We start from the raw sequence: 18,161 nt of genomic DNA, 5'->3' as shown, positions 1-18,161 counted from the left end.
TGTTTCCTATCTCAGACACAAACATGTTCTGAGCACTGAAACCGAAACCAGGTCAGGTGGGAGCGCTGGCTCTGCCACTGACACCTGTGACTTGGAGCTTCTCATTTAATTATCCTAGGCCCCTGTTTCCTCATGTCTCAGGTAAAGACTGTATCATCTTCCATAGCCACCCCAGAGGTTACTGTGAGAAGCAAATGACGGGGAGATCAGCAGTTAGCATAATGGCTACGTCACTGGACTCTCATGTAGTCAACTGCATTTTGAGTCCTGGACCCAGTGGCTTAAACTCAGGCCGGGCACATGCATGTGTACCCAAGATCCCTAGAGGAGAATGGAGGAGAAAGGATTGCGGCATGGCCATCCCCCCTGGAGAGTGATTTCTGCTTTCTGTCTCTGTCTTTCTGGCAAGCGCACGCACCCTATAGCAAAAACCTCTCAAAAAAAAAAAAAAAAAAGAATCAAATGATGGGTGTGCTAAAGCTCTTGAAAAACTCTAAGGTGATGCAAAAACACTAATTTTTAGATGTTTGGTATACCCTTCAGTTGTCTGTGACTCCAGCTTTTTCCTGTTCTAATATATCCTGCACATTGCTTTTATATTTATTTTCTTAAAATAACATCTTTATTACTTAGTTTAATTCATATGAGTAAAGAACAATCTTCTGTTGTTTACCTTAAGTCTCCTTGTATTCATGTTTACGATCTAGCCCCACCCTACCTATCCACTTATTCATTTGATCTGCTTCTTCAGGCTCCAGGTCTTCAAGTGTGGACTTGAGACCAATCTTTATTAGTTCTTTTGTCTTTCCATGTAAAAAAAGGGATTATGTGATGAAGCTCAGTACAGAATAAGAGCAATGCTGACCAGCAACATCACAAAACATCTTTTTCTTTTTTAGAAAGAGGTTTTTGTTATAGGTGTGTTTGCTTGCTGGAGAGACAGAAAGAGGCAAGAGAGACAGAAAGCAAGAAATCACTCCCCAGGGGGAATGGCCATGCCACAATCCCTTCTACTCTGTTCTCCTCTTGAGATTTTGGGCACGCACACATACACACATACACATACACCCACTGTGAGTTTTAAGCTACCGGGTCTGGGACTCAAACAGCAGTTGACTACCATGGGAATCCAGTGACATAACCATTACACCATCTGCTGGTCCCACTAAATATTTTTTAAGGAAATAATAAGACCAACAATGACCCTAATTTAGGACAGATACCACCACTGACCTGGGACTAACCACTCAACACAGTCAGAAGCTTGAGGTGTTGTGTAACCAGTGCCAGCAGCAGCAGTGGTGGGGGTTCCTGCAAGACTAACCAAGGCCATTCTTATCCACGTTCCTACACATAGCCATGGATACGTGATAGGACCTCCTCACCAGGAATTACATGGGGTCACAGGTCTGGTTCGTCGTGATCACCGATATGTAGGTTTCTCTCTTCATTGTTGTCTGGCCCAGTTTTTATTTGAATAGTACTGCACAGGGTCTCCTCTGAGTGATGTACTGCATGGAATCTTGATTTTGAATCCTCTCTCTTTCTGATTAGGTTAGGAGGAACTCAATTTAGCTATTTTTGATGAAATACACATTATGTGTGTCTTCACATCTTAGACGTTGATGCAGACTCCTTGGTCAAAGAGACAGGTTTATATATATGCATAGCTTGATATTTTTCCTGACAATTTAGTTGGAAACTTGCCTCAGGAAAGGAAGGAATAGAAGATGATTGCCCTATTTTGCTTGGTCAAGTGACTACCTGTGAAGTCGCTGAAAGGTGAATCATCTCTACTTCAGCAGGTCAGTTATGTACATCTGGGAAATGTCTTTGCTGCTTTGGTGGGAAATGAACCAAGTCATTTATATTTTTCTACTGAACTAAAAGGTGAAGTCTAAAGAGCTGAATGTTTTAATCAGTCACAAACACATCATTTGCACAAAGCACGTCGATTTAAAAATTGTATACTTAGTTAGAAAAGCAGCGCCATCTACATTACTCGTGTTCCATTTGTGAAGAGCTGAAAGGCCAGACTGGGTCACTGACAGTCAGAATCAAGATGGAATTAAAAAAAAAATTAGGCAGCTATCTTATTATTTCTTCCTCTTCATTTATTGACTGGAAATGTAAGGCAAGAGACTTCGTGATTTTTCTCAAGTAGGGTCCCAATGCATATAGAGAAATATCCATTTAGATTGGCAGAACCCACATACTTCTGAGTTTTCATTTCAATAGTCTTTAACGAATGCAGATGTTTAAGTGACATGCACCAGCTCACAGAAATGATGTGAGCTGGTTTCGAACGTGAAAGTTTATTACATTTGTAGTTATTAAGTCTGGAAACAGGGCCTGAGAATGGGGTAGAAAATATGTCTTGGCTTGTGATAACTATTAGGAAACTTTCCTAAAATGTAACCAGGCCATGCTTTCTAAAATGCTATATGAACTGATATAAACTCACTGTAACTGAGTTTTAGTTTCATTTTTTTTTCCCCAGAGAGCTCATGTGTTCACAGAGAGAGACAGTGGGACAGGGAGAGGGAAGAAAGCAACCTCTTCCCCACCCCCAACATGCTCATACCACAACCCCTTCTCCATCTTTCCCTCATTTTGAGATTTTGGGCCTTGGAGTGTTTCTCAAGCTGCTGGGTCTGGGGCTCAAATTGTGCAGTCAGTTATGTGGTATCTAACTCTTTAACCACAAGGCCACAGGCTGGTCTAAACTTTAACATGTCTAAAGCCAAATATAGATGTCTTCCTAAAGAGTTTTTTTCTTTTTTTCTTTTTTTTTTTTTAAGAGATATTTTTGTTATAGGTCATGCACACCCAACTGGATAAATAGAGGGAGAAAGAGAGACAGAAATTTCCTGGGGAAATCACCCCCCAGGGGAATGGCCATGTGGCAATCTGCAATCCCTTCTCCTCCATTCTCCTTTTCGGAATTTCGAGCATACACACACGTGTGCCTGGTGTGAGTTTCAAGCTGCCAGGTCCAGGACTTGAACAGTACTCGACTACGTGGGAGTCCAGCACCTTAGCTCTATGCCACCTACTGGTGCCCTGAAAAGCTTTTTAATAAAACAATTAGAATTTAAATCGTGAAAGTTTACTAAATTGTTTTTCAGTCCACTGTTTCTGATCCATGATACAATGGGATTATAGAGTCAACTCATCTGGATAAATTCCAAACAACTTTATCATGTTATCTGCAGGGTTTCAGAAAATCTAACTTTTTGTCATCTTGTTTATTTCTAATATATTAGGTTAGAAATATGAACTTAACATTAACTTTTCTACTCCCAGAGTTCTAAATTCTTTAAACACAATGACTTCACTTTATTCCACTTCATACACACAACTCCCGGTTCCACCCTGGGTTTTATGATCATTCAGAATGGTTCCACTTCAGGAATCTTGAATACCAACATCCCACTCTGTAAGTACAATTTGTCCAAAATAGAAATCCTAGTCTTCTTCCTTAACCCACTCCTCTGACGTTCTTCCCCAGGTCAGGTAATGACAACTCCATCTTTCCCTTTGCTTGGACCAAAACCCCTGAAGTCATCTTGACTCTTGCTTACCACCCACATCCAATCTATCAAGAAATGTTGGCTCTAGCCAGGAAATGTATCCAGAATCCAACGGCAGGACTTCTCACCACCTCTGTGCCACCACCTGACCAAAGCTTTACTTTGCATGACTCATTTGGATTACTGCAAGAGCCTCCTCACTGGTCTCTGTTTTCAACCTGGAACACTGAACATAGCATCTACAGCGAGCCATTAAAGGTGAATCAGATCACAACACTTCTTCAGCTTGCTGTATCTGCTAGAAAATTGTCCTAAAATGTTAACAGAGCCATGTTCTCTAAAGTGCTACAGGAGCTGGTATCAGGGTATCCCTGAGCTTTCGTATATCTAAAATCAAATATGAATGTCTTTCCAAAAAGCTTTTCAATAATAACAAAACCCCACAAAGGCGCTGCATTTTCCAGAGAAAAAAAGGCAGTTCTCGCCAGGGCCGACAAAGCTTACACATTTGGTCCCCATTATCTCTCCTCCTCCTTCCCTACTTCCTTCCCTTGTTCATTCCGCTCCAGCCACACAGGCATCCCTGCTGTTCCTTGAAAACGCCAGGTGCTCACATACTACAAGGCTTTGAAGTGGCTGTTCTTCTGCCTAGAGATTTACTCTCTCCCGTCCTGTCTCGTTCAGATGTTACCTTCTCGATCAAGGTGACAGTGATCACTCCATTTTAAATTATATTCTTTTTCCAGAATTCCAAATTCTTCTTATCCTTATCTATCTCTTATTCTTATCCCACCATAGTATCTTTTAACATATTTCCTAATTTAATCATGTGCTTTTTTTTTTTTTTTTTTTTTTAGAAAAAGACTTCTGCTATAGGGCACATGAGCTCTCTAGAGAGACAGAGAGACAGAAAGTGAGAAATCACCCCCTGGGGGGGGGATGGCCGCCCTGCAATCCCTTCTCCTTCATTCTCCTCTTGGGATTTTGAGCATGTATGCACACATGACTGGCGTGAGTTTTAAGCCACTGGGTCCAGGACTTGAACTGCAGTCAACTACATGGGAATCCAGTGACATAACCATTAGGCCATCTGCTGGTCCCAACTTATTTGCTATTATTATAATTGTCTCTTCCCAATTAGAATTGTTCATGAAGTGGGGGTGGCATATGGCATAGTGGTTAGGGTGGCTGGACTCTCACATGGCCGATCACAGTTTGAATCCCAGACCTGGCAGCTTGCTTTCTTGCTTTCCTCCTCTCTTTCTGTCTCTCTCTGGTCAACTTCCATAAAATAAAATAAAATAATAACAATGAATAAAATTAAATAAAATAATTGTTAAAATAAAAGAATTGTTCATGAAGTATTTCCAGCACTGGAACACTACCTGGACATTGAAGTCAATGAACGAACACTTGAATGAGTGAATGAATGAATGCCTCCTATCCCCAGCCCTCTCACACGCTTACTTCCAACACACTTGCCACTGACAGAAATGACCTCCAGCTACTTGGGTCTGTTACTTCCTCACAGTCATTCAGTTTCTTTCCCTTTCTCTAGCCAATATCGAACCCTAGTTGTTCATCTGAACTACTCTCTCAACAACATCCAGTTCCTTTCTTTGCTGCATCTGCTTGATAAAACTCAGATCAGAATTACAGTTTATTGTCTGCTTTTCCATCCAGGCAGCTGGGTACTGCAGGAGAAATGATATCACTTTAGAGGCTATTGCTACTCAAATCAATGGTTTCTAATATCCATCAGCCAAATTCACCAGGCCACCACCCTTTTTATATGTTCTATGAGGTATTTCTGATCATTCTTTTGTGAGGGATTCACCTCATTGAATTGAAAGAAATAAGAGCTCCTATCTGTCTGGATGATGCCCTCGGTCTAGTTTAGCGCTATCCTCTGTGTCCTTGTAAGACTCCAGGGTATATGTGCAATTGTCATGTTATATAACCACCTTTTTCATTTTTATTTTTTAATTAATTAATTGATTTTTAGGGAGAGATTTTTGCTATAGGGTGTGTGTACTCACCAGAGAGACAGAGAGACAGAAGCAAGAAATCATCCCCTAGAGGGGAAGGCCACATCGCAATGCCTTCTCCTCCATTCTTCTCTCAGGATTTTGGGCACGCATGCACATGCGCTTGGTGTGAGTTCTAAGCTGCCGGGTCCAGGACTTGAACTGTGGTTGAATATGTGGAAGTCCAGCAACGTAACCGTTGCCATCTCTTGTTCCCAACCACCTTCTTATGTTTGTCTCATAGATAGTTTCTAGTCCTCACAGCCAAGCTGTTCCTTCTTCATCTATACCTCATTCTGTAGTGCGACCTGTGGGAAATCTGTGTCCCATAACCATGTGTTGAATTCCTTCGCTCATCATTATTAGGCACAGAAGGCCACCTTCGCTTCCTTCCTTTGTCCTCTTCCCTATTCTCACTTTCCCCAGCAAAGCTCTCCTCTGTTAGGAGGCAGGAGGAGGGCTAGGCAGGTGTGCAAAATGACTCCAAAGTGCCAGAGATCCCTGAGACTCAGAGGGAGGGTCATGAGCTGCTTCCATGCGAGTGTGTTCAGTGCCTGCTGGTGAGAGGACAAGAGGGGGCACATTCTGGGTGATAATAGCGAGTTCGGGGGATCTCCGTGTTGCCTCAGGGAACAGCTGAGAACTCATTGGTATTACTGAACATAAAAAGGCCAAGGATATCTTGGGGGCTCTGAGTGCTGTGGATTTTCACAGACACTGGGTTTTGGCCACTTGGCAAATCCCCATACCCTGAGCCTTATTTGGGTGAGCCCTTCCTTTGCCTTCTCCTCTCAGCAGGGTCCTGAAGGGAGTCCAAAAATAAATGAGAGGAAGGATCAGAACAGGATCCTTGGGAGGCTTTTTTTTTTTTTTCCCCCATTCTCTTTGTTTCTAGAAAAGTGCAGCATCTTGGGGGAATGCATATTCACAAATGTACATGCACGTATGTGTTCATTTGTCTCCAATGAGATCAGGCCACTTGAAAGATTCCTTTCCATTGGCTGAATTCCTCCTGGAGAATTCCCCCAGGAAATGCTTTTGTCCAATATGTCTCTTATATCATGTGTCGAGGGCCATGCAGGCCCAGGGATATAATGACAGCCCTTGTCGAGCAATGATGGATGAGAGCTCATCTTCAGGACCACACAGATTACCGACTCTCATCTGACATTTGCATCAGAGGTTGACAACAGGCATCGCACACCCGGGCTTTAGAAAACCTGCTGATCTTGGACTGATTTGCTGCTTGCAGCTGGGCTGGGAAGCATGCCTTCTTTTTACATGCTTAGAGCCAGTAAATTGTTTTGTTATGAGCCAAAATACTTAGCACTGTCTCTTGTCTGGGTGGATCTGGCTTCTCTAATTTGCCTATGTGCTTGCATAGCTTTGTTTTACATGGAGAGAGTACGAGTGAGCTCCCTACCCACCATTCTGTCAGTTCAGGCCTACAGATGCTAGCCTGGAGAGAACACGGAAGAACAAAAACATTCTGTCCAGAATAGCAAAACGGTTAGCTGTGGTTGGGCCTGATGAAAGCGAAGGCACCTTCCAGCCTTTCCCTTGTCTAGTTATTCCAGAGGCAAGTTTCTTTCCTCTACTGTGAGCTTATTAATAAGCTAGTTACACTTTGCATTTCTGCTTCGCTTCCTTAATCAGAGGTTGACCTGGTTATCAGATATGTGGTAGCATTTACATCCAATCTGCCAATAAATCAAACAAAATGTTCAGCTGTTAAGTATAAAAGAAAACTTGCTACATATCTTGCCCCTAAATTTCTCTTTAGTAGATCACCTCAGTGTCCCCGTGCTTTATTAGTTTTTATCTCTTCAATGACCTTCCATGTCAAACATTAACTCAACAATTCCTAAACATCAACTTGTCAAAGAATGAAGAACTAGAGGTGGGAAGGTAAGTGAGATATCATCTCAGACAGCTCATTAGGTACTTCCTTCTTGGTTTCTAATCTTCACTGCAAGGACACTTTTTTTTTCCCAAAAACTAACTTATTTTTAAAATTTATAATAAAATGTATGCATTTATCATGTACAACATGATCTTTTCAAGTATATATATATACATATATATATTGTGCAATGGTTAGATCTAGCTAATTAACAAGTATAGTACCTCACATAATTATCACTTCAATCTACTCTCTTAATTTTTCAAGCATGCAATATGCAGTATTGTCATTAACTGTCACCATGTTGTACAATAGATTTCTTGAACTTAGTCCTTCTAACTGTACATATGTACTCTTTGACCAGTGTCTCTCCACCTGTCTTCCTCCCAACCAGCCTAGCCTCTAACTACCATCCCACACTCTATTTCTATGAGAGGAACTTTTTTTATTTTTAGAGAGATTTTTGCTATAGAGTACGTGTGATCACCATAGAGACAGAGAGAGACAGAGAGACAGAAAGTGAGAAATCACCCCCCAGGGGGGATAGCCACGCTGTGATCCCTTCTCCTCCATTCTTCTCTCAGGATCTTGGGCACGCACGCACATATGTTGGAGTGAGTTTTAAGCTACTGGGTCTGGGACTCAAACTGTGGTTGACTACATGGGAGTCCAGCAACATAACTATTATGCCATCTGGTGGTCCTGAGAGCAATTATTTTTTTCAATTCTATATGAGTGAGATCATGGGGTATTTGTCTTTCTGTGACTAGCTTATTTCACTTAATGTAATGTTCTCCACATTCACCTATGTTGTTGCAAAAGGACGTATTTCCTTCTTTGGATGAGTAATATTCCATTGTATACAGGGAATCTTCAAAACGTCCCAAGGAAATGTGTATTATGAAAAAACTCAGGACGGATTTAAAAATATTTTGCACCAAAATAAACTTGTACTTTAATTCCATTTTTTCTTTTTGAAGTTCCCTCATATATCACATTTTCTTTGTGATTTGTCCATTGGTGGATATTTAGGTTGCTTCCATATCTTGGCTATTGTGAATAGTGCTGCAATAAACCAGCTAGTATAGCTATCAATTCAACCTACTGATTTCATTTCTGCAAAGACAATTTTTGAAAGATTTTTGCCATTTGGCGTGTGTGTTCACTGGAGAGAAACACAGAGAGAGAGAGTCAGAGAGAAAGCGAAAAATCACCCCTCAGGAGGGATGGCCAGGCTGCAATACCGTCTCCTTCATTTCTCCTCCTGGGATGTTGGGCACAGACACACATGCGCCGGGAGGGATTTCCAAGCTACCAGGTCTGAGACGTGAACCACAGTCAGCCATGCGGGAGTTCAGCAGTTTAAGCACCATGCCACCTGCTGGTCCCCAAAGACAATTATCTCTATATATGGGTGTTTGTATACTATGAAATCTCTAGTGAAAAAACATACATTTACAGTGTACAAACTTCAGAATTCATAGTTTTTTTGGACTATAAACAGGCTTAAGAATAGACTTAAAAATGCATCATTGCAACTATTTTAAAAGCTGAAATATGGAAATTTGGTTATAAGACCAATTGCTCATTACCTCATTATAATGGCTCAAGTTTCAGAACAGCAGTGAAAAAGCACTTACTGACAAATTCAAGATAAGCTGGGGATGAGGAGGGGAAGAAAGCTCCAAAGGGCACCCTTAATGGAAAGGAAGCTTGTGTGGCTTTACTTTAGAGTATTATGGCCACATTCCACATTGATTTTTTTCAAAAAAATTAGTTTCCAAATGTATTTTTGTCATATTTCATGCAATCATAATATTTTAAATGTTGTTAGGAAAGACACTAGAAGCATTTAAAAAAAATTGTCTTTTCTCCTAGAAAATCGGACCCCAGGGTTACAACCCCAGCATGTGCTGTCATTTATGAAGCAGTGATTTCAACTTCCTTTGTCCCCCTAGCAGCAGGAAAAGGCCTTGAGCAATTCCTAGCAGGAGACTTGTAGCACTTCCAAAAGGGCAGAGCAGATGCACTGGTTTTAAGTAGGGCATAAAGCACAAACACACTCGCCACGTAAAACACCCAATCACAGGGAGTGTGTGCTAGCCCAGAATATGATCAGGTACCAGGTGACACATAAATTGATCTCTTTGAGGCACAGAAGATTCACCTGACATACTGGGGAAGTTTCCTTTCCCTCTTTCCCCTTTCTCGTGTTCAAGGTCTGAGGAAGAACTTTGGACCTTGATGTATCTTAGAATCTGAGTGGAATCCTGCACAACTCCAGCTTCTGGAATGACACCCCCTCCAGTATCAGGGCACTCATGACTCTGGAATGGGAGCTTTTTCAGTTTAGTGCTTTTTTTTTTTTTTTAGATAATTCTTTTATTTAACTTTATTTATTTATTTTAATTTGAGCAGAGAGGAACAGAGTGAGAGAGAGACAGGGAAAGTGAGAAAGCAAGCTGCCAGGTCCACGATTCGAACCATGGTTGGCCATGTGAGATTCCAGTGCCTTTACCGCCCACGCCCCCTGCCGGTCCCAGGAGTTGCTTTTTTTTTTTTTTTTTTAAAGAATTATCTTATTTATTCATTTATTTTAATTTGTTCAAAGAGACATGGAGAAAGAGAGAAAGAGAAAGTAAGCTGCCAGGTCTGGGACTTGAACCACAGTTGGCCATGTGAGAGTGTCCAGCTCCTTAACCACCACACCACCTGCTGGCCCCCTGGGATGGAAGTTTATCAGCTGTGTCCCATGCACTTTCCATGGGGCCCTGAATCCAGAAGAAACGTACTAAATGTCTGTTGAGTTGGATAAATCACTAGAATGGAAGGTTCTGAGGTTCAGTGTTTACAAGAGATAAAAGGAAGAGTGCTGTGAAGGCAGGGTCTGCTTGCTATGAAAGTTAGAGATAATACACCTAAAGTGGAGAACACACAACAGGTATGTAATAAAAAGTAACACCTACTGGGCCAGCCAAGTGCCGAGTGGTTAAGGCAGCTGGATCTCACATGGTTAACAGCACAGTTCATGTCCCAGACCTAACAGCTTGAAAAACACATGTCAGGTGTGTGTGCATGTGTGCCCTGAATCCTCAGAGGAGAGTGGAGGAGAAAGGGTTGTGGTGTGGTCATTCCTATGGGAGGTATTTTCTCACTTTCTCTCTCTGTCTCTCCCCAGTGAGTACATATGTCCTATAGCAAATTAGCAAAAATAAAACAAAGAAAGTAACACTTACTAATTATAAATGAAATTGTATTTACGTATACAAAGAGACTTCAAAACATTCATGTAAAATATGTATCATAAAAAAAACTATCAATGGATTCAAAATATTTTTTTCATTCCTAAATAAACTCACATGATGTAATTCCATTTCTCCATAATTTTTTTTTTTTTGAGAAAGAGATTTTTGCTATAGGGTATGTGAATTCACCAGAGAGAGACAGAGAGACAAAGCAAGAAATCACTCCCCTAGAAAGGATGGCCATGCCAAATCCCTTCTCCTCCATTTTCTTGTTGGGATTTTGGGCACACACACACACACTTGCCTGGTATGAGTTTTAAGCTGCTGGGTCCAGGACTTGAACTGTAGTCGACTTTGTTGGGAGTCCAGCAATATAACCATTACGCCATCTGCTGGTCCCTCCACAAATCTTTTGAAGTCCCCTTGTACACAGACTAAGTGTGATTTTATACGTTTGAAGTACATAAAGATCCTGAGGTAACTTTGAATTATCAAAAATTACAATATAGTGGGAATCAGCAGTTAGCATAATGGCTATGTCGCTGGACTCCCATGTAGTCGACCGCGGTTCGCGTCCCGGACCAGTGGCTTAAAACTCACGCCGGGTGCATGTGCGTGCGTGCCCAAGATCCCGAGAGGAGAATGGAGGAGAAGGGATTGCGGCGTGACCATCCTCCCTGGGGGGGTGATTTCTCACTTTCTGTCTCTCTGTCTCTCTCTGTCTGTCTGGCGAGCGCACGCACCCTATAGCGAAAACCTCTCAAAAAAAAATAAATAAAATAAATTGCAATATGGTCAGTTACTTGAGTGTATTATTTTTTACTTCCTAGAATATGGGCAATGATATAGAATAATGTAAAAAAGAGCAGCAAACACTGATGATATATTTTTAAATATTTTTAGAAAATTCATGATAAAAGTATGTGTGTGTGTATGAGAGAGAAAGAGTGAGGAGAGAAGCCCTCGACAGGGTTGGGTCATGCAGCAATCCCCCCTCCTCTAGTCCTTCAGGTTCCTGGGCATGTACCCAGTGCACCTTCAGGCTGACAGGGCCAAGGACTCAACTCTTGGTTGGCACATGGCTTCCAGCTCTGTAGCCTGGTAATGACCACTGCAGCCAGAAGCTGGGCCTGATTGTATATTTAATATGCACTAGGCAGTTGCTAAGTGCTCTATTTAGACTATCTAATGTAATCCTCACAGCATTCTGAAATAAGTGGTATCATTATTTCTGTTTTTAAGTAGGAAAATGGAGTCAAATAAAGTTCAATAGAGCAATCAAGCCACATAACTAGAAAGTGTCAGAGCTGGAATTTGAGGTGGAGTTTGATTCTAGGGCATGAGTTCTTATGCCACTTAATCTCTCAGTGTTAATACACACAGCCTCTTGTGAACATTGTTAAGGAGAAATCTTTATCCTCTTTTCTCTGTTTTCCCACCAAGGCCTATTGAGAAAAGATTTTCTCCCTCCCTCTCATGTGGAGAGCTGCTGAGAAGAAAGCTTTCAGCACCCCCTCAAACCCAGCACTCACTCTTCCCCAGGCAAGCAGTGAGCAGTCAGACAGGAGACAGGATAAAGGCCTGCACCAAGTTCCACCACTTGGTCTCCAAGGTGGGAATCCCCACTTCGCTTTCTTCCTTTCCCACTTCCACCAAGCAGCGAGCACTCTTTGACTCCTGGATCCTGGTTTTTTTTTTTTTTTTTTTTTTTGACATCACTAAGGATTTTTTTTTTGGAGAGATTTTCACTGTAGGGCGCGTGCGCTCGCCAGACAGACAGAGAGAGACATAGAGACAGAAAGCGAGAAATCACCCCCGAGGGGGGATGGTCACGCCGCAATCCCTTCTCCTCCATTCTCCTCTCGGGATCTTGGGCACGCACGCACACGCGCCCGGCGTGAGTTTGAAGCCACTGGGTCTGGGACACGAACCGCGGTCTACTACATGGGAGTCCAGCGACATAGCCATTACGCTAACTGCTGGTTCCCCTGGATCCTGTTTTTTAGCGTTACGTCAAGCAGTGTTGTCTAATTCAGCTTTTACTATAAGTCCCTGTTCCCCCCCCACACACACACTAAAACCTTTCCATCTTGAAATTATTTAAAACTTACAGAGGTTGCAAAAACAATAGAGAGAGTTCCTGTGTGCCCTTTGCCCAGCTTTCTCCAATAACATCTTATATAACCAGAGTACATGACCCAAACCTGGAAACTGACAAGGCCCAATACTGTCAACGAAACTATAGACCCTATTTGTATTTCACTAGTTTTTATTTTTTTTAAAGAATTTTTTATTTAACTTTATTTATGTCTTATTATTATTTTTTAATTTGCTACAGGACACATGTGCTTACCAGAGAGACGGGGCAGGGCGGGGGGAGTGAGAAAGCAAGCCACCAGGTCTGGGACTCAAACTATGGTCAGCCATGTTGGAGCCTAGTGCCTTAACCACCAAGCCACCTGCTGGCTCCTATTTTGCTAGTTTTTAATGCACACTTTGTGTGTGCATGGGTGTGTGTGTGTGTGAGTGTACGCATGTGTAGTTCTCTAAACTTTATGTATAAAGTACCACCACCATCATAATCAGGATACTGAACATTCCATCACACATACACGTGCACATTCTCTCTCTCTCTCTCTCTCTCTTTCTCATTCCTCCCTTACACTACTCTTTTTTTTTTGGCTATATTGTTCATACACTCACCAGAGAGAGACAGACAGAGGAAAAAAGTGAAAAATCACCCTCAGGGGGTATGGCCATAGTGCAATACATTCTCTACTCTCCTCTTAGGATTTTGGGCATGCACACAAACACACCCTGTGCGCTTTTCAAGCTGCCAAGTCCAGGACTTGAACCGCAAAGATGGCCATGTGGGATCCAGTGCCTTAACCTCTATGCAACCTGCTGGCCTCCCACTACTCTTTATAGTCACATTCTGCCCCCAAATCTAATTCATGGCAACCAGTGATCTGTTCTCCATCATTGTAAGTTTGTTTTTTGAGAACATTATGTAAATGGAATCACACAGTGGGTAAACTTTTTCCCCCCCCAAATACACAGAAGCTTTATTTCTCATTTCACTTAACAGAACTATTCACCAACTTTCATTTTGATATGAAGTACTGAACATAGTATTACAGTGTTATAACCAGAGAGGATTACACTCTCAGAATCTAAAATTTTTATCATTTTGCTCTGTAACACTCATCATCAAAGTGAGACGAGAGCCCCGAGCCAGCATTCCTAGCAGTGTTCAATGGTATCTGTTGAGTGGTTTATTAGAGAATGCCTTTTTTTGGGTTCCTATAAATCCTTGAGCATGTCTCACACTGGGTTTACAATTTATGTTGAATTAATCTGTTTATGAGGCTGTCTGTCCACTCTGACTATGAATTTCCTATTGGCGGGGACTGTGTGTCTCTATATCTCCAAGTCTTTACCACAGTACCAGGGGCATTGTGGGCACTCAGTCAACTTCTGTTGAACTAACCTATTAGCATTAACACTGCTTTAAAAGGTACTTAATTCACTTACTACCTGTCCTGAAGACGTCAGCCAAGAAGGAAAACTTTTTTCTTGACCAGTCAAAAGATAGTTCTTTTGGGCCAGCAGGTGGTATGGAGGTTAAGGTGACTGAATTCTACTGCATGGTTCAAATCCTGAGCCCAGTGGCTTGAAAATCACACAAGATGCATGTGTGTGCATGCCTAAAATCCCAAGCAGAGAATGTAGAAAGGATTGTGGTGTGGCCATTCCCTCTGGGGAATGATTTCTCACTTTCTCTCTCTATCTCTCTCTCTCTCTCATTGAGCACATGTACCCTACAGCAAAAAACAACACCAACAACAACAAAAAAAAAACAAAAAAACAAAACCCAACCAAACAAACAAAACAAAACAAAACAAAAAAAACACACACGAAAAACAAAAAACAAACAAAAAAGCTAAAAAAATAAAAGATCAGAACATAGGCTAGATTTTCTCCTCCATATCATCCTCTGTCTATTAGAAGGTGTGGGTCATAGTCCTTTCCTCATATCTCTTATAATGAGCACCATCTTTTTATATGAGTTTTTAGGCAAATATCTTATGCCGGTTTTTAAAAAGAACTGTCATAAGAAAAAATCCAATAAACATTTTAAAATCAGACTTTTGATGAAGGCAAAAGCATCATGTACAACATCAGAAAGGCATAAATTAATGATTTTTAAACCATTCTAAAAATTCCCTTATGTCTTAGCATTAGATTATCTTCAGGGGTACTAGTAAGGTGATGTATAATTTGAAACATCTGGAAACATTCTTCTTCTAAAGTTTGTTCTTTTCTCTCTCTTGTCATTCACAGTCACCTGATCATGGACTTTAAGATCTGGCTTCTTGACTATTAATTTCTTCATGGTATTAGGTCTAATGGATCCATTCAAGTGGGCATGAAGTTCCACTTTTGGCAATTCTGCGTAAAAGTCTGTCATCCATGGTTGTTGCTGCTGTTCTGCCTCCATCAGGACTTTACAGGAAAAAAGAAAAGTTCTTTCTCTGCTCTTATTCTTGCTGTGAACAACAGGATGTTTTTCTGTCAATAATTCTGTAGTTCTTCAAACTCCTTTATTTTCACACATTTATTTTGCTAAGATTAGCTGTATATGTAGCGAGGGGCTCAGCTTCACCTCTTAACAATTATGAGGATGGAATCAACCCAAATGTCCACAAATGGATGAATGGATTGAAAAAGTGTGGCACATATATTACATGGAATACTAGTCAGACTTAAAAAACAACAAGGCCCTGGAATTTGATAGAAAATGGATGAATATGGAAGATCTGTTGCTGAGTGAAGCAAGTCAGGCTATGAAAGAGAGACGTTGTATGTCTCCCCTTAACATATACCAACTGTCAGCACTCTGGCAGAGATTGAAAGACTGGAGGATATACAAGCGTTACAAATTGTTATGGACACTAGAGTCAAAGTGGCAAGAGTTGACTACATGAGAGTCCAGTGATGTAACCATTACGCTATCTGCTGGTCCCTGTCTGAGGAATTATTACACATTGCTATTTGAGAAAGACCCTCTTTGCCAATAATGTTTCCATTTTACTATTGTTCATTGCATATCTCATATAAAACTAGGCTATCTCCTCCCTTTTTTCTGAGACCTGTAGTCCAGTGTGCCAGAATGAAACATCTAACTTTAGTCACCCTTATTCAAGAAAGATATGGAAGGGATCAGCACAAGGCATAATGGTTACATCACTGGACTCCCATGTAGTTTGACCATGGTTTGAGTCTCGGGTGGCTTAAACTCACACCAGGCAAGTGTGCGTGCATGCTCAGGATCCTGAGAGGAGAATGGAGAAGGGATTGCAGCATGGCCATCCCCCCTGGAGGGTGATTTCTTGCTTTCTGTGTCTCTGTCTCTCTCTGTCGTTCTGAAGAGCATACATGCCCTATAGCAACAACCTCTCTTAAAAAAAAAAAAAAGAGAAAGATATACCTAAATCACAAAGCGATCTTGAGTCTGGCAGAAAGAAATTCTATTAAAGGTCTAGATATGCACATTTAGGGCATGAAAAATAAAGTAACAACTTCTAAAAACACATAGTAATTAAAATATGGTCATTATCCTTCAAGAGATAGGGTAGTCCATGACATGTAGTTTTAAGGAAGTGGTTCCATAGTGGATTGCTTGATCAACATGAATTCTGCTAATAGGAGTTTGTGGTTCTTTTTTTTGGGAGATGGACCTAACCACGTAGGTTGACATTCAAAGGATTAACATGCTTTCTCATACTAAAGTGCTTGATACCAATACCAGAGACTAAAAAAAAAAAGTTAGGCTGAAGGCTCACATGGTGGTCAAAGAGTTTAAAAGAGAAGAGCTTAAACTTAGAGTCTAGAAGAACCGATAAGATCCAAACCCACAGGCCAAATGTGGGAACATGAAAGTCAGAACAAGCAATGGTGATTTGGGGGCCGAAGGTGCAAGGACAGCAAAATCAGGTTAGAATGATAAATAGAGAAAGAGTCAACAAAAAAGTAAACTGCAAATGAGACTTGCAGCCTGTCTATCACGCAGAGTAAACTCTCAGAGCTCCGCTCAGTCAGGGTGGCACTAGAAAGGTCTAGGCTAGCCCTGATATCTGAGGATGAGGTCTAGGATTCTGGCCAGACCATGGGCCATCAGAAAGGGATGAACAGATCTGAACTGAAACTGGCTGCCGTCTCTTTAGTGTGCCCCAGGGTATATTGATCCGATTTTAAGGGATGGAAGAGGCAGAGGAAGGTGAAAACAGACATACCAGGTGCAGGAAGCATACTGGATTTTGGGTCTGCCATCCAAAGGGCATGGCGGTTTTCATTTCCCTCCACTCTGGTCAATACCATCATGGCCTAGATCTGATGAGCTTGCAGGGATACTCTGGGAATACCTGGGGCCCAGAAAGTGTTATTTATGGTCTGAATGTTGTAGTGGGACCTGTTATAACATGAATTTACCACTCAATAAACCCAGACCACTTATTTTTCTTGTGCCTAAGCCCAAGTACAGGTTCTTGGGAGAGGGTCTAAGCTGACAGTTGGGAGTTAAGGGGACCCGCTATAAAGAAGGATACCGAGGTAGAAGACATTTCTTGCAGTCCTAGGCTGGACAGCCATGACACTGATCCAACGTGAAAAATTCTCAGGGTGGAAATAATTGTTCAGATGTTTACAAAAACAGCATTACCTGTTTATTTCCCCCCCCCTTTTTTTTCTCCCTTCTCCTCCTCTTCCTTTTATTTATTCATTTATTTATTAAGAGTTCAGCGGTATAGGAAAAATATGTTTCTAGAAAATTATACTTACAGATAAGCTTCTCTAATTTGCCAGTTCTTCTGTGCTGAAGCATGTTTTCCAGCAAACAAACACACTCATAAATCTATCAGGGACAGAAAGGCAGTGGGGGACAGCTGCCGCCGTACCGTCCAGGAGTGACAGTGATTAATTCCTACATCTGCTCAGCCAGACAGAAACAAAGGTCACTGTGCATAGATTAGCATCCTGATCACCACCCTTTCTCGACATACACGCGCGCGCACGCACACCCCACACGTAATCTTTTCTCACTGGCGACGGCAAAACTCAAAATGCTTGAAAATTGTTTACTATCTGAACAAAAGAACAACAACAAAGCGAGCTCCTTAGTAGGATGGGGATGGAGGAAAGCAGAGAATGGGATCAGGCACTGATTAACGTCAGACTACTGTCTAATCTTGTTAGCGTCCAAACTGAATGAAATTTGGATGCTCAGCTACATTTACAAAAGCAGAGAACAGGACATTTAAGAACAAATCCTGGTGCAGTCATTTGATCAAAGTAAGAAAGGCTGATATGATGATGCAGTTGAACACATGTGAACATTTGTGCATTAGTCTGCTTGACATACCACAACAAAATACCATGGGCTGGGAGGCTTAAA

Source organism: Tupaia chinensis, unplaced genomic scaffold (genome assembly GCF_000334495.1).
Source record: "Tupaia chinensis unplaced genomic scaffold, TupChi_1.0 Scaffold144135_1, whole genome shotgun sequence".
Classification (NCBI taxonomy): Eukaryota; Metazoa; Chordata; class Mammalia; order Scandentia; family Tupaiidae; genus Tupaia; species Tupaia belangeri.
Note: the sequence above shows the minus strand (reverse complement) of the source record.